Source organism: Chelonia mydas, chromosome 2 (assembly GCF_015237465.2).
Source record: "Chelonia mydas isolate rCheMyd1 chromosome 2, rCheMyd1.pri.v2, whole genome shotgun sequence".
In the NCBI taxonomy this organism is placed as follows: domain Eukaryota; kingdom Metazoa; phylum Chordata; order Testudines; family Cheloniidae; genus Chelonia; species Chelonia mydas.
In genome coordinates this window covers 104,613,164-104,638,899 of record NC_057850.1, presented here as the reverse complement: position 1 = coordinate 104,638,899, position 25,736 = coordinate 104,613,164, and the positions used below count along the sequence as shown (strand labels likewise).

Genomic DNA, 25,736 nt, shown 5'->3' with positions numbered 1-25,736 from the left:
ACTGGATTTAGTATTTTTGGTTCTCAATGCATTGTGCACCCAGGTGCACCTGGCAAGGCAATAAGATGCAGTTGAGTCATAGTTTAATTATTTTGCTTGATGTGGAAAGTGGCAAGGTGCTAGATAGTGATTTTGATATTATGGTGCAGCAGAAGCTGCACTGTACTTAAGGATGCATCAGAGAGTTTCATTCTAACAGTAGAAGGAATGGTGAATTTCTGATGTCAGTGAGTTTTAGTACAACAAAAAATTACATCATATGCTTTTTATATCAATTCTATCATCAGATCAATACATCAGATTGTCACACATTCCATGCATTTGGGAAGTTATTTTGCCTTAACACTGCTGAGGTCACTGTTAAGGTTTTGCATTAGAGTATGCATTTGATGAAGCTGGGGTAGCTTCAGGACATCATGCCTTGAGCCAGTAGGCGACAGAGCTTTCGCTCCCTCCTGAAATTCATGTAATTTCATCTCTTCCCATTTAAAAAAAAACGCTCGAAGCTTATTTTGGGGGCGTTCTTAAATTACTATCACTGATGTTGTTGTTTTATTGCCTTGTTTTAATTCTTTTTGTCTTTTATTCTTGTTGTCTGTAATATTGTGGAGGTCGGAGTGTTTTTGTTAATGAGGATTTTTTATTGTTCAGCACACAAGTCCTTTTTTAGTGGCAGGGGTGCCGTATAAATAAAATTGTTGTTCTAGTGTTATTTCTGCTTTGGATTATCTGTTGGAGATGGAAGCAAAAGTCTTATGGGACATTGCAGTGTATTGCAGTTGTACTCAATATGAAGGTGAAAAAGAGTGTACATGTCTTTCCCTTTAACTTTTTATTTCCCTGTTTTTAAGGTTTTGGGTGGGCAGGGTATGCCCTGCTGCAAGCTTATCTGTCATTAAATGTAGTGTGTGTTGCTAATATATAGAGTGTATTTCATGTGTGTGCACAATATAAATACATATATTTCCCATTTGTAGGAGAAGGTCTGTACTATCTGTATAATTAATGTTGCTTGGATGGTATTAAATGATAGTGACAGATCACGTGGGTGTTAAGGGTTTGACACAGTGGGAGGCGGCACATATGTATCTTCAGCATTAACGCGATGGACATCCATTCAGCAGAAGGGTGGCCAGGCCTTTCCCTAGGAAACATATGCCAAAACTATTATCAAAGACTACGTCATGGCCTGCAGCAAACTGGACAGGATGATAATGAGGAGGGAATTGCACAAAAAAAGACTGTGTGGGCATCCCATTTTATTACAACAGAATGCTAAATAAACAGATTATTTCTATGACTAGTAAAGTATTTGCTTGGTCAGCAACAATGGCATTTTGGTCTTTATCAAGTTTATACTACTGTTTTACTTTTTGTTTACTTTGGCTGCTATTTTTTTAAATGAAAAAATAAACAAAGGGAAACATCTGAGATGCTGTAAAAAGCACCGTGGATCCAGGACAGCTCATTATTTCTCCTTGAGGGGGAAATCTGTGGTGCACTCTGTGATGTCTGACAATGTGTAATGAGGCACTCCACTATGTCAAACCCAGAGTCATAATTCTGTCTTATCTCGCTGTGATAATAAGACTTTTTGAACTACTGAACTCAACAGAAGTTATAGATGTAAAGGAAATGGCTTGTGTTTTGCCACCTATTTAAAGTAGTTAGAGTCAGAGATCGGGTAATTCAAATCAGTTAACCTTTAGCTCTAGGACTATATATCCCAAATCTAATTTGGAAATCACATTGCTTGAATGGTGCCAAAGTTGTCTAATACTCATTTTTCAGCAGTTATCTCCATAGTGTTTGTATTGGAGTGTCTCTCTCTCTTTTTTTGGCTGATCTTCTTATATGGTTTTTGTTTTCTAAAGGTTTCCCTGGATAGCAACGAGGCCCAGAAGTCAAGCCAGTCTTCCTCAGTGAGGGGGCCCGCTCAGAAACTGCTTACTGAGGGATAGTACGACTTGCCTGTCACTCTTGCTGTTATGGCAGGAGGTACTGTAATGGTTACCAAGCAATGTCCAGGCTATGCCCTTCTCTGGATACTAAGGACTACAGGTAAGAACCAGTGCTCCCAAACTCATATCTAATTTTACTTGTTCCATATCTCATAAACAAGTTAGCAATGCCAGAAATAGCGTTTGCTTTAAATTTATTTACACTTATATTTCCCCCACTCATTTTATTCTGTCTTCGTTTTTCTTGATAACTGTCTATGAATGTGGATATCTGAATTCCAACAAGAAATGATAGAAATTCCTTATGGGACTTATGATCTTCACTATTTTGTATCCTAGGAACTCATTTATCATTAAACTTGAAATAGGCATTGGTCTGATATGCATCTTGGGTGATACTGCAACATACTCCTGGCATATTGGCAGGTCAGCTTTACATTATTATTTTTACATTTCAGCTGGGTCATGTCATTGCAAATTAATGCAATTCTGCAGTTAAATATGAACATTTCAGAAGCTACACTATATGGGATTTTAAATGATGTAAATGGATTGCTGTTTAAGCATTGTCAGATGGGGAATTGAGCAGGAAAAGGAGGAAGAACACTTATTGTATTTGAAAAAGCCCCTGAATTTTGAATGAATTTAGCTTTCACCCGTTAAAAATACCTAAGTGGATATCTTCAAAGGTGTCCATGTGAAAATGCTAATTGTTGCTATTCCACCTACAGCTGTGGAAAAACATTGCTATTCCCACAAATGTTTCAAATCAATTTACTCTTCTTTTATGTGGCTAGGACAACCACCTTTTTCTGGAAAAGATATTCTTATCTTTTGGAGGAAAAGAAACCTTTTTAAAAACAGACTTTTCTTCAGCTGTTAACTTCCAGTAGTTTTCTTTCACATCTGGATTTTTTTCTGAATAACAAGTAAAGATTGGTTAGGAACATCGTCAGTTTTTGCAGTTTTTCCTTTAATTCATTTTAGTGCTCATGAAAGTTGACAGTTCATGAATACGCTTTTAGAGGAGGTTAGAAATGCATCATCTAGTGTTAATTTGATGACACTGGAGACGTATGCCTTCTGTTTATGGACAGAATAGGTTGAACGAGTGTCAGGGCTGTTTTGACTTATACAGTCCCCTCAATCGTCTTGTCTTCACTAGGAAACAAAGTGTGTTCTTACTACATGTCAGCTAATATGCAGTAACTACAATGAGGTAAACATCTAGTTGCATTTTTAACACGTTAGCAGTTTGATCTTCCCAGGATCTGCTAACGCATGTGAAAATTACAAACTGCCTTGTCGTCACTATCTTGCCATTTTTGTATGCAGTGGTATTGTAGCTGGGTTGGTCCCAGGATATTAGAGAGACAAGGTGGGTGAGGTAATATCTTTTATTGGGCCAAATTCTGTTGGTGAGAGAGACAAGCTTTCGAGCTTATGCAGAAGAAGAGCTCTGTGTAAGCTTGAAAGCTCGTCTCTCTACCAACAGAAGTTGGCCCAATAAAAGATATTACCTCACCCACCTTAACTTCAGTAGAATTTTACCACATGTTGGGTGTATTCCTACCATATGTTAACTTTTTGCCTAATATGGACACGCCCAAAATCTCTTCATCCTGACCTGAAGATGTATATCCTTTAGGGATGCAAAGATAGTGTAGTTCCCATGCTTGTTCTAACATTTGTCTGTCAGCCAAGGTGTCAGTCTGTGATGAGGACACCTGTCCACCATAAATGAAGCACAGCTCATTTTTCACAGTCCACCAAACTACTGTCTGGCTCTGACTTCATTCATCCTCCACTTGGGCTTGATCTGATTCTGTGACTGATAGGTGAAAGGTTTTATATTCAAATGCTTATTTCCTAAGCCATCCAGTTTTGTTTTGTTTTTTAATCTTTATCACAAGAAAAATTACTGTTGAGTACAGGAATTCAAGGGAGGGAAAAATCTGGTTGCAATTCATTTTGTCAAATTATAAAAAACAAGTGTCACTGGGCCCCATGCTTCTGTCAGAGATGGTGGACAGTGACAAGTACCACGCAGGTATGTGGGATTTTTAAAAAGGTGTGAAAATTATTAAATAGGCTTGGCTGTATTGGATGGAGCAATTTTCATCATGGGAACTTGACCCCTTGCTTCCAGCTCTCCCTGCGCGACTTGTGTGTGCCCCACAATGCATTGTGAAAATTTACAAAAAGGGATTGTGCTGGAGGGTGGCATGTGACTCACTGGGATACCTATCCATAGTGCACTGCACTTTGCGTTAACACAAGCACTCCTGCTGAGTATGTGCAGCACTAACGCAAGCAGTCAAGTATAAATGCACATGCACGATCGACTAACTGTTGCGGTCTTATGCTGATGTAATTGGCACAGACCAAAACTTGTAGTGTAGACATGGCCTAACTGTAGTGGATTCAAACTCTTTAGTGAGTATAACACAATAAGCCTCTTGGAGGAGGAATGCAGCTGCTGTATGAGGCTGTAAGAAAATAAAGAAAATCTTAGAATTCTGCCTTTTTGATTAGAAGTCTATTCTCTGATGAGCATGATTTGCGTTCTTTGTGGTGCTAAGTGTCACAAAGGTAGAAACTAAGGAACAAAAGGGACAATTTAGTTGGTGGTGGTCCTGCTTTGAGCAGGGGATTGGACTAGATGACCTCCTGAGGTCTCTTCCAACCCTCATCTTCTATGATTCTATGAATTATGCTTCTGAAGAGAAGACCCTAGCTGAAATGTGAAAATATAAGAAGTATCTTTGTATGTTGTGTTTTGAGTCTACTACTTTTTCAAGTATATTTCTGCATTGTAGGCCTCAAGGGCCTGCACTAATATGCACTGAAATTAATGGGAGTCTTTCCATTGACTTTGATTGGGTCAGGTCCTAAGTAGAAGTAGTAGTTCATTCTGACTTGTAAGCCGGCAAGAAATAGCTATGCTAAATTTGGAAAGAAATATAGCAAAAGAAAGTCTGCATTACAGTACAGCTGAATATACAGCATGCTTAACCCCTATCATTATGTATGAAGCTGTCAAATGCTAACAATAATGCAACATTAAATAGAATGATTTTGCACTGCAGCGAACATGAGCAATTGTTTTTATTTTCCTCAGTGTGTGTATATAGAGAGAGATATTTGAATTGTTGGTTATATTATCAGAAACCAGGATCCAGAACTTGAAATAGTGCAAAATAATACCAATTCTACAAGCTGAAAACCAAGGCCTGTCAGGTATTATCACATCCACTCCCGTTTGCCACTTCATTAGACCCAGAAGGAAATTCTTTCAAATGTTTGCTAACCTTCACTGAACAAGAATAGCGACTTAATAAACATGAATTTTCCTTGGGGAATTCAACTGCATGGTGTTGGTTTCCCCCACAACATCTTGCCCACCTTGTTCTGAGTGTCTTTCAAGGAACAAAAGTATAACACTGCTTCTTGATATTACAAAACTATCTCAAGGAGACAAGTTGCATTGTTATTTTCCCAGAAAAATCTTATATTTACTTAATGAAAAATTAGACTAAATGCTATTTTGTAAGCCCACAAGGAAAGTATATTTCTATTGTGAAGAATTCCCATTTGGTAATCTCAGACACTTTAAATACTGATACCATTTAACTTTACAGGAAAAATGAAAAACTATGAACTACTGGATATCTGTCAAACTAGAAGTTTTTAATTTTTTTCCAGGACATCCTACTAGTAGACTTGCACTAACTGTAGCCCACATTTATAAAATGAATGAAAGGAGGAATGGATAAAGATTATTTACAGAAAGGAAGTCAACTTAGAACTCTTTTCTCATTTTAATTTCAGTGTGAGATGTATTCTAGGCAGTTGCTTAGCTTCAGTAAGTGAAACCCCTTAATAGTAACAACAGGAAATTGTTAATAATGTTTGGTTTCTTGTGAAATCCGTGGTCCATCATAGACTGAATACATGACAGTTTTCACTGATTTTCCTCTCTTGGTATATGCCTATCAGCCAGTGTACATAAAACTTCGAAATAATACATATGACCCACCTCTTCTAGAATGCCATTTCATTTCTTTTCTCCTAACCTCTGAATGTGAAGGATTGGTTGTACTAGTTTGTTTACTGTGTCAGAGCTAAATAACATGTTAGTTTCCCTTTGCTAACTCTCATGCTGCAGAAAAATTCTCCTCTTTATAGATCTTTTCTGTTTCTTAATTGGTCCACCACTGCCTGAATCACTGTAAATAAACCTCTCACTACAAGTGTACATACTGGAAAACTATGATGGTGAAGAATGAGTGCAACTGATGACTTATTTAGTAGACTTGTAGGCTCCATGTAAATAAACACAGCTGCATAAATTAAAATTGTGAAAATTCAGCATTCTAAGGATGTATTGGACAGGGTGCCGATGGAAGTTCTATTGTGTTTAAAGGCAGCATCATGGTATTTAAGTGTCTAAGTAACATAACAGATGTACTCCTCCTTCTGGCTGGTTGTTAGTTGTATGTTAATACTCTACAGAGAATAGCAGTAATGAACTCAAAGCTATTATTTGTCAAATCATTTTAGCATCAGCTTTCTATCATGCTCAGATTTAACCCTACGGTGCATTGTTGTAGTCATACCACAGCTTTGTGCTCGTTCCTGCTTAATTATCAAATAAGCAGCGCTCATTCTTGCATCCTTATTGATTAGGAAGTTTATAGAATGCAGGTCATTATTACACCAGTAAAATCATGGTAGTATTCTGACTGCCAAAAAGGAAATATTATAGGTATTAAACTACAGCATTTTTCCCTGTCTCCTTGAATAATTCCATAACATCTTATAAGGATCTTATTTCATTCAACTTTAAAAATGGCCACCCTCACTGTATAGCAGAAATTAATAACTGAAATAAATAAATGCAGTGAAAAAGTCAATGCTATGTAAGTAGGCTAGTTTCACAAGGAATATTAATTTTTAAATTATTACACAGCAAATTGATGAAGGAGAATATCCTTGATAATGAACACTTTTTCTTCACTTGTGTTAAAGTGTACTAAGAAAAGTGACTTAAATATGAGATTGTGGTATACTGCTTGTTTCTGGCAGTGACTGGACAAACGTTTGTAGCCATATTGTAACTCAAATTAACAAGCCCTGGGATTAACAACACACTTCTGTGCCCTGAAGCATCTAGGGGTATGTCTACATTGCGTTTTAAAACCATGGCAGCAAGTCTCAGAGCCCAGGTCTACAGACTCACACTATATTGCTAAAAACAGCAGTGTAAACATCGTGCCTTGGCCTGGAGCTTGGGCTCTGAAACCCAGTCCCTTCCGAGGCTTCAGAGCCTGAGCTCCAGCATCTACTCAGCTGTTTCTAGTGCTGTAGTGTTGGCTCCACGAGCTCGAGTCTGTAGACCCAGGTTCTGATACTCACTGCTGCAGGTTTTAAAACGTGGTTTAAACATACTGTACCTTTAATGGACAGTTGCAAAGGTGTTAGCTAACTCTAAGATAAATGGCAAAGAAGAATTACCTTGAGTTACAGTAGGGCCACAAACTCTAGCCTAAATGTATTTTCAGTAGCCCATTTTAGTCAGAGATTTAAAGGCATCATGTTAGACTATATTACCGGTAGTTAACATTTTAAGTCCATTGTACATAAGGCAGTGCATGTCTTAGCATGTGCTAAACTGGCTAAGTAAAAGCCTTGGTTCCCCTCAGGCTTTAATTGGATGAGTTTACCAGTTGTTAAAGTATACATTGCATTATCCACACTCGACTTTTAAAATGTGTTTTCGTGTGCGTTAGCTAACATGTTAACAACATGCTTTTAAATCTTAATCTACACAAAGACAATGACTCCATTGCGCATTTGCTCGGTGTATAAGTAAAAGGATGGTTGTGGTTTATTTTGTTTTTTTGTTTTTTTTTTCAAAGCTATCAGTCCTGTACATTCTGCCTGGTTTCTGAAAGTCAGGCTGTGATCTCTATGGTTAGGGTGACCAGATAGCAACTGTGAAAAAAGGGACCGAGGATGGAGGGTAATAGGCGTCTATATAAGAAAAAGTCCCCCAAAACGGGACTGTCCCTTTAAAAACGGGACAGATGGTCACCCTATTTACGGTTCATAATTTAAAGAACAATTCTGTTCAAGATGTGTAAAACAGAAGACTCAACTTCATTCTTTTGGAACTGTGTTGGCTCTGCAGGGCTAATAGGTGTAAAGTAGTAAAACCGCTTTTCCACTGGTAAAGTCAGCAGCTACAACTGACGATGCACACGAAGAAGTTCTGGTGAGCAAGAAGGTGGTATTTGGACATAGTCCTAGGGCAATGGTTCTTGAACTGTACTGGTGACCCTTTCACATCGCAAGCCTCTGAGTGCGACCCCCCATTATAAATTAAAAACACTTTTTTTAATACATTTAACACCATTATAAATGCTGGAGGCAAAGCCAGGTTTGGGGTGGAGGCTGACAGCTTGCGACCCCTCGCATTTAATAACCTCGCGACCTTCAGGGGGGTCCCAACCCTCAGTTTGAGAACCCCTGTCTTAGGGTCTTATTCTCCACTGCTTTGCCATTTATGTAATCATTTATTCCAGTGAAAAAAGCTTTAAAGTGGGACCTGTTCAGTAGTGTTTCACATCCACTTTGCACAGGTGTAAATGATTATACATGTTACAAGTCTGTGGAGAATCAGGCCTGTTGTTACTAAAACGAAACTTTAAGAGGAGAGTAAATACCGTTCTATGTAAAATACATATTTCTTTTAGAAATGTAGATGTACTGAACAATATTTAAAGCAAAAATATTTTGCCTACTTGCGAAAGATACTATTGCAAAGTTTTCTCGGGACACTGTTCTGAGCTTATGGTACATTAATTACTGTATTATTCTTAGTACACACTGTATATTAATGCAATATACATTAACCATCTTATGAATTATTGTGCAATATCAAATTAAAATCTGTATTGTGTACAGTCTGTTTAGACTAACAAGACTGAAAGAAGAATGATACATAGTAATATTGTCCAATTATTTGTCAATCTGTGCACATATTTTACACCTACTAACAGGTGCGAATTAAGGCACAGGTACTGATATTTGCACCTGCAATTCATTTTTTGAATGTGCAGTGTGTCCCCACAAATATTGAAAATGTAGTCCTCTATGTTTATGGGAGGATTCAAACTATGTATGAAAAATAATCAAGCAGAAAAAGTCATTGGCTCACACCATGGGCCCACCCATTTCAAAGCTGGATCTTGGCAGTAAAATACCTTGAACTTTGAGTGTTTTGTTGTTGCTGTTGTTGAATTATGTTTGTTATGTTTTCAGGCCACCAAATTGTATGACTGGCTATAGGCCTGTACTATCGAAATAGATCAGATGGTGGGATATTTAAAAGTGTGGTATGGAGGAAAAAGATTATTATTGCATGGCAGCAATTGACACAGTAAAAAATAAAAAATCACCTTCCCAAAAAACATGCATTAGTAATATAACTACTGCTCATCTTGCAGTATTTACATGACAGTGTTTTACTGTGCTAACCACTCTTTCCTCTATTCTGGAGAAAGACATAGTTTTAATAACTAGATTCCGCAGAAGTTCCCAACCTGCAAGAAACCCTTAATATCTGTCAGTTTTGAGTTAGCCAACTTATGTTGTGGGGTTTTTTTTCTTGAAGAAGAGTTACTGTAGAAATAAATGAGTCATTGAAGCAGAGAGGAGAACATATGACCATTAAGGTATTTTAGTCTCTGAAGGTCAGTAATAATTGCCTCTTGCTGTTCCATCATGCTGATCACTTAGTGTTGAGAGAATGGATAACCATTTCAGATATGAAGATGAAGTGCAGACTGAAAGAAGCATTTACAGTCATTTCTTGAAGTAGACTGGGACTGATGCAGAATATGTTTCTATTTTTCTCTGCAATGATTGGAGTATATGGCAGAAACAGTGAAGTGGGAGCAGCCTGATCTGTTCTGGAGAACAATACACTTAAAATCCTATAGGAACAAAAAAAAAAGGCTATATGGGTCAGGGATAAAGCATATGGTTATCCATATGTTTGAGATATCCTCCTGACCTTGGGTAATATTCAGTAATTTGAGGAGAGTCCTGTTCAATAATAATACGTTTTAGAGTGTCTTGTTGCCAGTTTCAGAAAACTAACACATAAGGCGCGTGGGTGTGTAGATGTATGAATAAGAAAAGTAATGTAATAAAGTTGTTTGGACACTTATAAAACTGTTGCCATTCAGATAAGCAATGCATCAAATTCTTGTAGCTAAATTTTGTTAGCTGTAACTAGGGCTGAACCATGATTGTTAAACTGCGAGGCAGAATGGAAGAATACATTTCTGTTTACTTACATAAATATGAATACGATAAAACTAACTAAAATATTATACAAAAAAATCTAGTTTGCACTTTAGGAATGCCAGAAAAAATAGACGACCCCCCCTTTTTTTTTTTGGTTCATCAGTTTAAACATATCTTGTTACGCCTTTATTTTCCATCAGTGAGCCTGATTGAAAAATCTTTCGGCAGCACAAACTGTAGAAGACTGCAGATGATGGGATTAAAGCAAGTCAACCTGTCTGACCCTAAAAGAAGCAAAATAAAATCAGCTGTTTGTTTAGGGGTGCTTTGAGAGTGACCTTGCCTCACTTTCCCCATATGTCTGTCCATTCCGTCTGGGGGAGGGGGGTCACTCAGCTAATGAGAATCACTACAATTCTAAAGCTAGAATGATCCTTCTTCACTGCTGTTTGTGAGGAGAGGAATGACTGATCAAATGGCATAAATGTAGAAATACACAAATAACCCAAATTTACGTGTGGTTGGAGGAAGAGAAGAGATTCTGCTAATCCTCATTGCTGAAACCTGCTTTTTGGTAGGAGGGAGCGTCCTTTTCTTGACAGGTCTTGTGCTCACCAGAACTCCAATTGCCATCAGCGCAGAATCATGAAAGGGACCTTCCATGCGAACTCTCAGTCCCACTTTGTGGCTTGTTTTTGTAAAGCCAAAGTTGCATGACCCTTTGATTTGTCATCCTGACTCACCCTTCAAATGCAGTTATAAGTCATAGAGAGCCTGAAACCTTTGGGTTACAGATTATTTAAAATTGGCTTCTGAGAAAAAGTGGCCCCACTTCCCCTCATATTAGAGAATCCTGTACTAAACTGAGCATCATCTCAATATTATTTCCCTAACTCCAGTTCAGCAAAGTTAACACATGCTTGACTTCAGTGGTGTTTAAGCATGTGCTTACGTGCTTTGCTGAGTAGGATGGATTTAAGCACATGTTGAAGTATTTTTCCAAATTTCCCATAATTTGAAATATGCATATGCCTAGTGAGTAAAATAAGCTTTTAACAGTTTGGGAAAAAACTACTTGTAAAACATGAAATTTATGAACAAGTGCAGATGATAAAACAGTGTTAAATTTTAAGTAATCTTAAACATGGATGTGGTGCCCATATGCGTGCAGCTGTAAAGTGAAGTACCTAATCAACTTATTTGATCTAAACTTACACTGACAATCAGAAGTACTCCCCTGCCCTTTTCACAGAGCCCATGTGGTCCTGAACAATGTTTCTCAACTGGTGGCCCTTAACCTTCATGGGGGTCATGAGCTCCATTTAGATATAGGAAAACTGAAGTTCAGATTCACTGAGTGGTTTATCCAAGGTCATACAGCAAGATAGTGTGAGAGTCAGGGAACTGGATTCTAACGGCAGCTTGACAAGCACCTGTTCAGGACCATATTTGATTCCTTCAAGGGGGAAAAAAAAACCCAAACCTGGTCTACCATAAGGACCTTCCATCTCAAATAGAGACATTTGTTGCTGTTTTTTCTTTTTTTGTGAAGAGTAAAACATAGAATTTGCAAAAGCTGCTGTTATCCTTCTCAGAGGCAGGAGCCTCTTATTCTTTTATTAACACCTTAATTGGCATCTCGAATTTCATTCTCTGAGGTTTCTTTTAGACTTCCTAAAACATTAATAGAAAGGACTCTGTAGCTCTGTTGGCACCCCTTACAGCCTGGATAATAACATATAACATGATACTTAGAAAATTCAGGGCACAGTGCACTTTATTGCACAGCATTTACAATGGACTAGATTCTTTTGTACATCCTTCAAGTCAGTTAGGTCTTTTTTTGCATTTTGTAGCTACTCACAGTAATCAAATAAAGTGGATGAGAGACAGTGTTACAATATTGCTTTTCCTTATTGCATTTACTCCTAAATTTCAGCCACAGAGTTTTGCATTGACTTTGAAGGAGTTACATAAAGGCTAAATGTAACATTATCTTAAGTGAGTAAATGACGTAGCCTAGAGTCTCAGTGAAAGTTAGTGGGACTAAGTCAGTTTTGAAAATGAAACTTTAGGCTTATAAAGTCACTTGAAAAATTGTACCTTGAATTTCAGTGCAAGCATAAAAATCTTAAATCACTGGTGCACTATTCAGACTTGGTTTTATATGTACTTATTTAACTTAATCCAGCTATGTCGGAGAAGTTTATATCCTGGCTTTACCTGGGATGATGATCTGCACAGAAGTGATTACATTTCAGCAGTGAACAGGCAGTATGCGATGTAGTTCTGTTTATATGTCCCCTGTTCCCTCTGTGCTCTCAATCCTGTGGGTAATGCATTAGCAGACTGATTCCAGTTTCCTGTTTATACAGGGTGTAGCTTTGATGCAAGTACAACAGGCTAACAAGCAGAAGCAGAGTTCCTGTTTTAGCAATTTCTCATGAAGATATTTAAAACTCCAATGGTCTGTGATGACAACAATTAAAAATATCAGGCCACTGAACAGATACTTTTCATAAATCTCAATGATTTAAAGACATACAAGCTGCTCAGTAGGCACTTCACTTCATCCAAGGTTAGGAACCAAATATTAGAATGAAATGCTTCTTTTTCCACAGCTAGCCTGATGGCTAAATTCATAGATGTTAAGAGCAGAAGGAACTATTATGATTTTCTAGTCTGTCTTCCTACACAGGACAGGCCAAAGAATAATTACTAAATTAAACCCAATAACTTGTGTTTGATCTGGAGCATATTGTTTGTGCACCCAATCGTGATTTAAAGATTTCAAGTGATGGAGAATCCACCATATCCCTTGATAAGGTATTCCAATGGTTAGTTACCCGTAATGTTAAATATTTGCATCTTATTTCAAGTTTCAGTTTATCTTCAGCTTCTGGGTATTGGTTCTTGTTATGCCTTTGGTCTGCTGGATTAAAAAGCCCTCTGCTCTCAGATACCATCTTCCCATGTTGATAATTATAGACTGAGATCAAGTTAACTCTTAACCTTACTATTTCCATTGCGATTTTGCAACCCATATTTTTTGTTTCATTGGGAGTATCTGATCATTTCATGTAGAATGGCCATGTTCTTTCAACATGTCCTCTTACATACCTCTGCACCTCAACCACGATGGTTTCCACCTGAGGGCCCATTCTCTCCTCTATTTTGGTAGCTATTTTGACAACTCATTGGTAGACTCCTGCAACATGCATAGCGGAAATATCAATTCAACCCCCCCCCACTTCATGTGAAAGTGTTTTTGTATTATCAAATACAAATAGTTGAACTGATATTCTAAACCATCCCATGATGTCCGTATTGTGACAGGACAAGTGAATTGATCCAGGGTGAACTTGTGATGATCTTTTACAAGAAGTTCCAACAACTTGGAGGTCAGGCTGAGCAGTTTCTTCCTTTGCCTGATAGGGGTTTCTCTTGAAAAAGTTGAGATGGTATATTCCACACACTTCTGCTGGGTTAACTCCTCAAGCTGACTAGCAGTACCGAAGTGTGTGTATGTATATACAGTGAGAAATTATCAGCAATAAACATCTGTCCAGGATAACCCTGCAACACTACCTCAATCCCTTTCCCCAGCAACTATCTCTGCACAAATCAGAGAACAATACAAGGTGCTTAGGATATTGTTTCCTTACTGTGCTTGGAGCCAAATTAATGTGGTTCCCCACAGGTTTGGAAGTCTTTTGCTTTAATATACTGATATGCTAACTTATTGCAGTTTTATCTTTATGAATGGTCTGTGGATTATACCTCCTTATTTTTATTTTTGGTTTTATCTTCTTTGGGGTTTTGCAGGTGGTGGAGGAGAGGAATGTGTTTGTATGAATATAATACATATAATTCCAAAACTAGTACCAGGAGCAAGGGTACCAGTAACAAAAGGTTAATGTCATAGATGCTCTGAATAGTCTCTTCCCCATTCCTATATATTTGAAACATGTAAAGGCAGTCAGCTGACTTTCACTTACTTTGGGGATTTGTGCTCACCCAAACTCTGCCATTATTCCTTTCTACTACTTGATGTTTTGCAGGAAACTGTACGTAGATATGCATTTGTGTATGTAGGTAATGATCCCAAACTTTTAGAAAATAGAAAAGGAATATTCTATTATCCAAAGTCTGATATCTATTAGAACATCATTAAAAAGCTAACCATTTTCCAACAGGGATCAAGCTAAATATGGTCCTTTTGGGCCTCATTTTCCTCATAAATATGCAGGGACATGTATCTGTTAAAATTCATGAACATATACATGGGAGCTGTGAATTCAGGACTGGGACAAGTTAGTCCGAAGTTAGCTATGAAGTTATTTGCTCTTGAAAACAAGGACTCAGAATGAAAGTCAATTATCAAACACAACTGTCCTATCTTTATTACAGTGCCACAATATAATGTAAATTATATTGAGAAATTATGAATTATTTTTTATGAAAAAAAGTCATTTTTTTTCCAAGGCAGATTGGATTTCTCTCTAACCTGAGTTTAAAGCATGGGAAGAAGTTGTCAGATTTATAGCCCACACTGGAAGAACACACACATGACCTTACATTTTCATGGTGCCATTCTGAGTTATTGTTTTTGTATATGTAATTAGAGAACAGAGCTCACAATGAAAGATTAGTTTGAAGTGATGTGTCCATCAAAGTAATCTATGCTGCCAAGTTAATATGCATTATATTCAATGGAATCTTTGCCAGCATGTTAGATTGCTGTATGCCTGACATAGCATTCACTTACGAAAGTTGACAAAAATATTAGCCAGTCAGACACCAGTTTATTCTTAAAAGTATGTTGGCCAGAATTGTCCTAGTTGGCTGGCCCCAAAATGAGATGATATATGTAGGGAATTTATGCAGTGCCTGTTCCAGGTGCAAGGTGTCTGTGTCCTTGGGGAGAAGTCACACATCTTCTGGGCATTGTGGAGATGTCCATTGGATGAGGCACCCTACAGGGATTTTTAAACTGTGCTAGGAACCATAATAGGGTTTAAATACTTTAAGAGTAGTTAGAATATTCCAGGGCTGACCTAGATGGATAGGTGCTGAACCATATTCCTCAGTCCCTGGAAAAATCATGGAGCAGGTCCTCAAAGAATCAATCCTGAAGCACTTACATGAGAGGAAAGTGATCAGGAACAGTCAGCATGGATTCACCAAGGGAAGGTCATGCCTGACTAATCTAATCGCCTTTTATGATGAGATTACTGGTTCTGTGGATGAAGGGAAAGCAGTGGATGTATTGTTTCTTGACTTTAGCAAAGCTTTTGACACGGTCTCCCACAGTATTCTTGTCAGCAAGTTAAGGAAGTATGGGCTGGATGAATGCACTATAAGGTGGGTAGAAAGCTGGCTAGATTGTTGGGCTCAACGGGTAGTGATCAATGGCTCCATGTCTAGTTGGCAGCCGGTGTCCAGTGGAGTGCCCCAGGGGTCGGTCCTGGGGCCGGTTTTGTTCAATATCTTCATAAATGATCTGGAGGATGGTGTGGATTGCACTCTCAGCAAATTTGCGGATGATACTAAACTGGGAGGAGTGGTAGATACGCTGGAGGGGAGGGATAGGATACAGAAGGACCTAGACCAATTGGAGGTTTGGGCCAAAAGAAATCTGATGAGGTTCAATAAGGATAAGTGCAGAGTCCTACACTTAGGATGGAAGAATCCAATGCACCGCTACAGACTAGGGACCAAATGGCTAGGCAGCAGTTCTGCGGAAAAGGACCTAGGGGTGACAGTGGACGAGAAGCTGGATATGAGTCAGCAGTGTGCCCTTGTTGCCAAGAAGGCCAATGGCATTTTGGGATGTATAAGTAGGGGCATAGCGAGCAGATCGAGGGACGTGATCGTTCCCCTCTATTCGACACTGGTGAGGCCTCATCTGGAGTACTGTGTCCAGTTTTGGGCCCCGCACTACAAGAAGGATGTGGATAAATTGGAGAGAGTCCAGCGAAGGGCAACAAAAATGATTAGGGGTCTAGAGCACATGACTTATGAGGAGAGGCTGAGGGAGCTGGGATTGTTTAGTCTGCAGAAGAGAAGAATGAGGGGGGATTTGATAGCTGCTTTCAACTACCTGAAAGGGGATTCCAAAGAGGATGGCTCTAGACTGTTCTCAATGGTAGCAGATGACAGAACATGGAGTAATGGTCTCAAGTTGCAATGGGGGAGGTTTAGATTGGATATTAGGAAAAACTTTTTCACTAAGAGGGTGGTGAAACACTGGAATGCGTTACCTAGGGAGGTGGTAGAATCTCCTTCCTTAGAGGTTTTTAAGGTCAGGCTTGACAAAGCCCTGGCTGGGATGATTTAACTGGGAATTGGTCCTGCTTCGAGCAGGGGGTTGGACTAGATGACCTTCTGGGGTCCCTTCCAACCCTGATATTCTATGATTCTATGATTCTATATCCCTCCTCGGGCCCAAGACAGTGCTACAAGAGAGACCTACAAAATATGCCCATTTAATGAAAAAAGAGAGCTACTCTAAAGTCTCAGGCAAAGGTATATTATTACAAAGTGATTATCTTGTGAAAGCATAAGGATAGGAGAACAAAAAGTCATTCCAAGACCTGGTAAACTTTTACCAGAATTAGATTAAAGCATATTTTTTAGCTTGCCTTTCTGGTCACAGTAGTTTGCAAGAGTGGATTTTTTCCTAGCTGACAACCATAGCTGCGCATGAAAAGGAAGGCAATAGCTCTTCTGGGTCATTTGAGTTAATAGTCTCAACTCCTTGCATGTAAAATTTTCCTTTCTTTTCTGGAGTGGGTCTAACAAGCTATCTGCCTGGGAACCACTGCCTGAAGCAGGTGCCAATATCGTGCTCACTGGGTGCATAAGGTGCTCTCATCAACAGGCTGCCTTAAAAGTCATGAAAATGTCACTAAGGTATGCCAATAACTCATTATAATATGTAAATGACAAAATGTAAATGACACACTGAGTCAGAACCACATCTATGTCCTATGAGACTAGCAAAGTAGTTTCTTTACTTTTGAAAATCCCATTATTACCTGAGCATGAAAAATGCTTTGCGGCTTAATACACAATTCCCTCTATGCTCTTCATCACCCACTGTCAGCCAGGTGTTTGCACTCTTCCCTTATGGACTATCCACAGCAGCCGTTATGGGTGGGCATTGCCTGCACAATAGCAATATGTATTTGGATTATTACTTCAGTGAGTGCTTAAAAATTTACCAATGCCTGTGATTAATTATCTTCATTTATCTCAATATGCATAATCAGTGTATCCTCCACAGGTTCTCTATCCCACGTTGCGAAATATCCCTGATCCCTTTACCTGCATTCCTACTCTGTCTTTGGAGCATTAACTAATTCTAAAGCAAAAGTTGCTTTCAAAGACAACTGCTTTGCATCCTGTATCCTACAAGTATGTGCTGAATTCAAGTCATCCAAAAAATGTAAGCTTGCCAAACTGGGCCTGTGCCCGGAGTTCTTTGGCACAAATTCAGGATGAACTGTTAGAGGTGGCATCAACAGACAGAGCAGTTGAAATGGTAAATATCTATCCCATATTGTTTACCCCGTCAGTGTGTATAGAGAGTTAATACGTGAACCAGTTTGCTTCAGTACTCGACCCACCGTCGACAGGAATTTTCTTCAGCAGAACTTGGGGACCCATGTCCCAGTCCTTCCCCTAGCCCTAAGCCCAACATGGCTCTGATCCAATATGTCCCAAAATCTAGGTGCACATACTTTGTCTCTTTAGACCATAATTGGTATATCATTATAATCACCACATAGATTGGGGGTTGGGAAACCCAGAGAAGTTCACGTTTGAGTTTGAATACAAACTACTCTGTTCAATGGGAAAAACTATATTAATTCAGTGTTAACGGTGCTTGGTGGTATGTTGTTCCCTTGCAGAATGCTGAGTTAAGCAAACCTCAAACTTCTGGAAATAAAGAGTTAAACCCTCTTTCAGCAATACCCCAGTACATTCTATTAACACACATACCTTTACTGTGCCAACCGCACAGTTGCTGAAATGTACTAGCTCTTCATCTCCTTTTACAACCTATCCTTTCTCCCCCACAGGATTTCATCTGACACTATTAAAGGACAAAAAGTCATTAATCCAGTCATTAGTTACCTCTCAGTTTACCGGTACAAGGCAGCAGAGAGAAACCTTTTCTGTGGGGGAGGCTGTAACTCAGGAATCCATCAGTCAAATGACTCCTGGTCTGGATCACCAGTAGCACCCTGTGCTCCCATGAGGCACACCAAATTTCAAAGCAAGCCAAGTAACTGTTTTTGGATTTTTGAGCATGTACAAATGTCAGCTTTAAAGCACATATAATGGTGGGAATGGAAACACTCTAGCCATTTTTCTGCATTGGTGCATATGCACTGTAAAAATGTACATTTTCTTAAATACTGTTCTCTATTCAAGTCTCCTAAAAATGTAGCGGGTGCCCTGCTCTACCTTGGATAAAACTGGACAGGTGGAGACCAAAAGAACCCCCACCTAGAAAGTTTTTGAAAAATTCCTATTTATTTCAGGGTTTATATCTCCCCAATCCGTAGCTCAATAGAACCCAAAATTTGGGTCACAAACCCTACCCTCACCCACCTGAATTTCAGACAAAATTTCATAGGAATCTGACTAACCATGTTGATTTTAGAGGACTTAGAAAGGTCAACCTTCAAACAGAAGTCATGACACAACCTTAACTAGAGTGGCACTAGACAATCTGTCCCAAAGAGCTCGCAGTCTAAGTGAATTGATGGATGCTCAGGGTATGCACTGGGGAGTTGGGACACATTACCAGCACTGGTGGGTGCACCCACACTGTGAGAAATATACATATATATATTTTTCTTAAATACTGTTCTCAATTTGGGTCCTGCAGAGATACAGTGAATTCCATACACGACCTTGGGTAAAATTAGACAGAATTGAGACCATTTTAACTTACATCACAGCAATAATTTGATCTCTAAATTCTGCGCAATCTATCCCTCCCCCCCACCTAGAAACCTTTTGAAAAATGTCCATTTTTTCTCAGGGCTTATCTCTCCACAACCCTTAGCTCACGTGATTCCAACTTGGGGTCACTAGCCCTACACTGTACCCTCCTGAGGTGAAGCATGTTGATTTTAGAGGACTTAGGTCAACCTTTAAGCAGAAGTTGTGATGGAACCTTAACAGTAGTGGTGCTGCTGTGACACTATAATACGCCACCGATGGCTTTTGGAAATGCAGGATGTTCAGTTCAGTTGATGCAGAAATAATGCTTTGCTCTCTCCTCTCATGGTGCTCTAAAGTTTAGGATCTCAAAGCAGGGCTTTTCTAGGTGGGTCTCATCAGAAAGCAAGTGCCCACTCCTCCACAGTATGATGTGATGTTTATGTCACAATGCAGAACCTCCATGTAGTAACACATATGTCTGCTGAACTGAAGTCACGATGTCCAGCTCTTGTTCTTTACTCTACCTTGTCAAGTAACACAAGACTCAACATTTGTTCCATTCCTCTGATGTCGTCATGTGGTTGCCGAGAGAGAACGTGAGATTCTCCAGACTGATCAACACCATGTGGATGATATTCAACTGTTTTCTTCCCCAGTGACTCAGCCTCTGCCATCGCCAAGATAGCCAACACCTGGAAGAATTCAACAGGTGGATGAAGAATTTGTTGGCTTGGGCTCAAGCCAGGAAAGACACACGTGATGATGGTAGGAAATCTGAGAAACTTGCCAGTATGCTAACATCACCAGCAATCAAGGTCATCAGACTGTAGATCATCAGGGTGGTGACCTTGCTAGACACCTAACCATTCCTGGAACAGATTGCCACAATGGCAAGAAATCCCTTATTTCAAATGTGCTTCTTTAGGAACCTTTACCCACTCCTCTCAAATGAGCACTGAGCCATGGTGATCCACACTTTTACTGCTCTGGGATGGACTGTTGTGACTTGCTGTACCTGGATGCAGCTAGTGCAAAAAATCTGAAGAGGGTAGAGCATGCAGAGGCACTCTTCAGTAACAACAAAGGTTGGTGAGGGCACATTATGTGTGTGCTTCACAAACTCTACTGGCTTCTCATTGGCTTCAGAGCCAAGTTTAAAGTCCTGGTCCTAATCTACAAGGCACTTAATGAACTTGGGGCCAGCTACCTCACAGACCACAATTCCCTAAGTTCAGCTGTGTATCCTAGAGATAGGCCCAAGTTCCAACTATCAGTTACTGTGAACAGAGTTTTGCCAGTGGCCCTGACTGTGGAGCTCCTTACTGAAAGAGACAAGGCCAAGCTTGAGCCTGATGGTGTCCTGGTCACATCTTTTCTATGAAGTCTTCCCAAGAATGAATGCTTATAAAATATAATACAATGAAAACAGAGAATGAATAAACACACAAAATCACCCTACTCTGACCCAGAGGAACCCTGAGAAAAACACAGTTCTTTGGGGGTATTTGTTTTCTCAAACATGCAGAGTTTAGGTATCATAGTGACGTGCATTATATAATAACCAAAGATAGATACATAGAAGAATGCGCAAGTTCAAACAGGTTTGGCTTCCTATCAGAACTTTTTGTCCAGCCCTAAAATGGATGTACTTGACGTACTCTTTTATAACAGGGAAATCCAACTGAACTCTGTTGGTTGGAGTACGCAACTTCCATAGACTACAGGTTTAAGTAAATGTCATCTCTTTGTATTACAATTTCTCCTGTATTAGAAAAAAATCTAGTTAACAATGAAATTACAATAATAAATAATGATGCCTGTTTCAGTTGCTCAGAATGGAGCTCTTCAATTGTAGTAATGAGCAGTTCTGATTCTATTGCATCAGGTAAAAATAATTAAACCTACAAAAATAATTTTCTATGAGATGGGGAAAGTAATTTAATACCCCCAAAAGTAACTTTAAAAGGTGAAAAAATCATAAAACTAGGAATTTTCTTTCTTAAATATCAGTGCTATTCCGTTAGGGTGAAATTCATCCCAGTATGGAGGACTAGTTCAGGCCTTTCTCTCTACTTCAGGCCATCTTCAGACATTAACTTAAGTAGCACGGAGGCCCTTGAAAGCAGCCTCTGCAGTAAATTTTATCCTGAGTTCTTTATACATCCAGAATATTCTTAATATTTAAATTATTTTACTATAAATTTATAAATATTAATAATAATTAATATATTAATATATTAAAATATTACTATAATATAAATAAATTTATTTGCAATTGTTGATTTTATAAAAGTCCTTTGCTGTAAAATTGGTGTCTTATTGATGATATTGGAATAAAAGTTATAACTGGATGAATTTGCAAATCTAGTTTATAGGTTTACCTATACACATGATTAAGCTTGCAAAAAATAAACAGATTAAGGTTAGCAGTATAACAACAGTTTTGTTGACTTATAGGTCAAATGAAAGAACTTGGCTTTTTTGTTGACCATTCTTGGAATATGTCAAAACATCCTACTGCATGTGTCTACCAGATACTAAAACAAAAACACTTAGATGAAGATGAGTTTAAAAAAGAAAAGCTAAAAGGAAGGCCTTGGAACTAGTGGCATTCAGTCAATAAGATACATTTTCTTTGGTCAAGGTAATTATAACAAATCAGACTGCACAATAGAATATGTAGAGCGGAAGTGGTACTGTGGCTTGTGTGTCACCAAGAGAATATGTTGACAGAACTCTCAATTTCAAATAATTAGGGATGAGCACAGCTGAAATGAATGAAATGGAAATTAAAAATACACTCTCTGCTTTTACAATTTGAAGCAAGTAACATTATGGGCACTTTGTTACAGGTCCCTGAAAAGTGCTAGTAAAGAAGTAACTGCATGGAAATCCACATGGAATAATGATACTTTGCAGTCTCTGAAGTGAGTATGCACGTATCAGACAGGCATTTTACCCTACCTTAAAAGACACATGACTTGCCTTCTACTATGTGAAATTCTGCTGCGTATTGCTTTGAATATTTGCTGAAAAAGTATAATTTAACCAATGTGAACCAAGGGTGAACGTCAAATGCACTAAGTGACTAAGTTTAGTTTTGTCATAGCAGCTAATGTATTCTTGAAAGTTTTAGACATTAATACATTGTAAATCTCTTAAATAACTCTTCAGAATCAGATTGCGGCTTCTCTCAAGTCAGACACATAAGGAGTGAGAGCCTTTTAACCTCTCTACATGGACCTGATCCTGCATCCATCAAGTAAACAGCAAAGCTCACATATACTCCAATGGTACAGGACTAGCCCCTTTAGGCCTCTGTGCAGAGGCCAGTTGAAATCAACCCTTGTACTTCCTGAGAGAAAGGATTGCTCAAAGCTAGCATAGCTTGTCTGCATAGTACCCCTGAAGGGAAAGGTGAGGACAGTCCCACCATAAACCAGCCAGCTGAGCTGAGTATTCTGAACTGTTTCAGGTAGGGTTGCTAGTTTTGGTTGGATGTATTCCTGGAGGTTTCATCACATGACCTCTTTAGTTAAAGATTATTTTTTAATTCCTGGAGACTCCAGGACAATCCTGGAGGATTGGCAGCCCTAGTTTCAGGCCACTCCACTATATGTTCCCTAGAGGGAAAGGAAGAATCCTAGATGAGTCTTTCAAAGTTCTTCCAAGGGCCCTGGCTGTATTGCAGCTTATTTATTGCATATGAACTTCCTTGTAATGTCATTTAATTAGGATATCTCTGTTCATAAAATACCTTTCACGTTCATATGTTGCAAGCTATGGCCTACCTACATTTTCAAAGGCCTTCCTTTTGCACATGATCCTTATGTCTGCCCTTTGAAACGTGAAAGAACATGCACAGATGTTTGCACATACATCTCTGCCTGAGCAGGCATTCAGCATTTGCACTGTGTGTGTGTGTGTGTGCGTGCGCGCACAGGTGTGCAGGAGCTAGAATTTTACAGCTCCTACATAAGAGTTTGCATCTGCACAGTTACAGGTGCAGGGTTGCATACAATTTTCCCTGTGCGTGAGTAGAAGACCATATGAAAAGTTACCATCTCTTTCATTTCAAACTGAAATGTAAATTACACCTTTTTACTTTTTTTTGCAGGTGATGAGAAATGGCACATGTATTTTCAGTTAATAAAATATCTCCAGCCCATATATTATTCAAAGAAAACTTATCTTATTCAGAGTCCAATTTGAATATTTTATTAAATGTGGATATAAGCTTTTAAATAACAATGACAGCTACTGTACTTGAGTATTGTCTATGTACATCTGAACATGGTAACAAAAGTGTGTGTGTATAATATCAGACTGTGCTAAACTCCGCCCTTTCACTAGTGATTCCATTGCAGCTGGGCACATTCAGTATATGCTATTCCCTTGACAATGCCATGCAGAAGTGCCTTGATTAATGTTATTATTCTAAGGTTATATAATTAAAAATATATTCCAGTGGAGCAAGAACATTATTGTTGCAATAAAAAACATTGAAATGAACATGTTTTTTTAATATGCTTCCCTCATTGCACAGAGACTGGAAAGTAGAAAGGGGTGTTCTTTTTTCCAAGTTGCTCTGCACATTTTGTTATTATGATGCAGAGCTGTTTCGATTGCTGTCTCCTGGTTATGATTTTCAAATCTCAGCTGATGATTAATACCATTGGCTCAGACAATTGTAAAGGGCCTTTGCTCTAGCTGCATAAATTTTCATGCAGCATTAGTAGTAATGGCATGCATCACCATGTGGCATAAAGCTGGGAGTGGATTATGATGGAGAAAGGGGGAGAGAGAGAAATGATGTGTCGTTCAGGAGAAAAATCTTGCAAATATTTCTCATTCATTAGGTCAGTGATTGGAAAGATTCAAATACAAAGCATGTTATCCTAATAATATCTTTCATCTAGAAGTATCCCAATGCACTTTGTTTTCAGACTAAGATATCCAAAATTTCTGACTAGTCATCTTGATAAAGGCTACGCCTGTGTCCCCAAGTAAGGAGAGAATGTGAACAAGATGCTCAGTTTCATCTGGCTTAATGCAGGGGTGTGAATGTGGAAGTGACGGTTGTATTGTGACATCGAAAGGGTTACTCCTGCAAGGAAAGCAAGACAGTGGGTGATGTTCATTTTCATCATCTGAGTCAGATGCCACCAGCAGAAGGTTGATTTTCTTTTTTGGTGGTTTGGGTTCTGTAGTTTCCGCATTGGAGTGATGTTCTTTTAAGACTTCTGAAAGCCTGCTCCACACCTCATCCCTCTCAGATTTTGGAAGGCACTTCAGATTTTTAAACCTTGGGTCGAATGCTGTAACTATCTTTAGAAATCTCATATTGGTATGTATCTTTGCATTTTGTCAAATTTGCAGTGACAGTGTTCTTAAAACGAACAAACGTGCTGGGTCATCATCCCAGACTACTAAATATGAAATATATGGCAGAATGCAGGTAAAACAGAGCAGGAGACATACAATTCTCCCCCAAGGAGTTCAATCACAATTTTAATTAACGCATTATTTTTTTAACGAGCGTCATCAGCATGGAATCATGTCCTCTGGAACAATGCCTGAAGCATGAAGAGCAATATGAATCTTTAGCGCATTTGGTACTTAAATATCTTGCGAGGCCAGCTACAACGGTGCCATGCGAATGCCTGTTCTCACTTTCAGGTGACATTGTAATTAAGAATGGGCAGCATTATCTCCTGCAAATGTAAACAACATTGTTTGTCTTAGTGATTAACTGAACAAGAAGTAGGACTGAGTGGACTTGTAGGCTCTAAAGTTTTACATTGTTTTGTTTTTGAGTGCAGTTATGTAACCAAAAAAATCCTACATTTGTAAGTTGCACTTTCATGATAAAGAGATTGCACTACAGTACTTGTATGAGGTGAATTGAAAAATACTATTTCTTGTAATAAAAATAATATAAAGTGAGCACTATACACTTTGTATTCTGTGTTGTAATTGAAATCGATGTATTTGAAAATGTAGAAAAACATCCAAAAATATTTAATAAATTTCAATTGTTATTCTGTTGTTTAACAGTGCCATGAATTTTTTTGAGTTAATCGCGTGAGTTAACTGTGATTAATCGACAGCCCTAATATTAACATATATTATGGGCCAGATTTTTAAAAGGGCATGTAAACTTTTGTACACACATCAGCTCATACAAAAACTCATGCATTCTTTTAAAAACCGGGCTTCATATTTGTATGTATAGTACTGTACACATACATGATCCCAAGCTGTTTGTATTCTTTGTAATGTAAATTCCTCTACAAGGGGAAAATGCAGTGTCAGGCTTTTTGGATCTCAACATTGAGGGAGCTGGTATTTAACAATACCACTGTACCCTTGTCCTTTGTCACCGAGGATATATGCACAGATTTAAGTATTGTTTGATTTTTGTTTTGGCAAAAGCCGAATGCTTCGACCAGGAAGTGACTGTACCCTGCTGTGTGTCATTTCCCATTCAGGCAACTC

At 38.7% G+C, this 25,736-nt stretch overlaps 1 long non-coding RNA gene across 10 annotated transcripts in view; it reads left to right on the top strand.

The window, feature by feature from the left end:
- LOC114019526 overlaps positions 1 to 25,736 on the top strand; it is a 784,643-nt gene that overhangs the window by 280,188 nt on the left and 478,719 nt on the right. For 7 of the 10 annotated variants that reach the window (XR_006288645.1, XR_006288643.1, XR_006288641.1 and 4 more), the window contains one exon: positions 1,875 to 2,061. This is a non-coding gene — a long non-coding RNA (uncharacterized LOC114019526). Of the gene's footprint in view, positions 1 to 1,874; positions 2,062 to 2,300; positions 2,388 to 25,736 lie in introns of all 10 variants that reach the window. The other 3 variants (XR_006288644.1, XR_006288640.1, XR_003564580.3) reach the window with 1 other exon arrangement.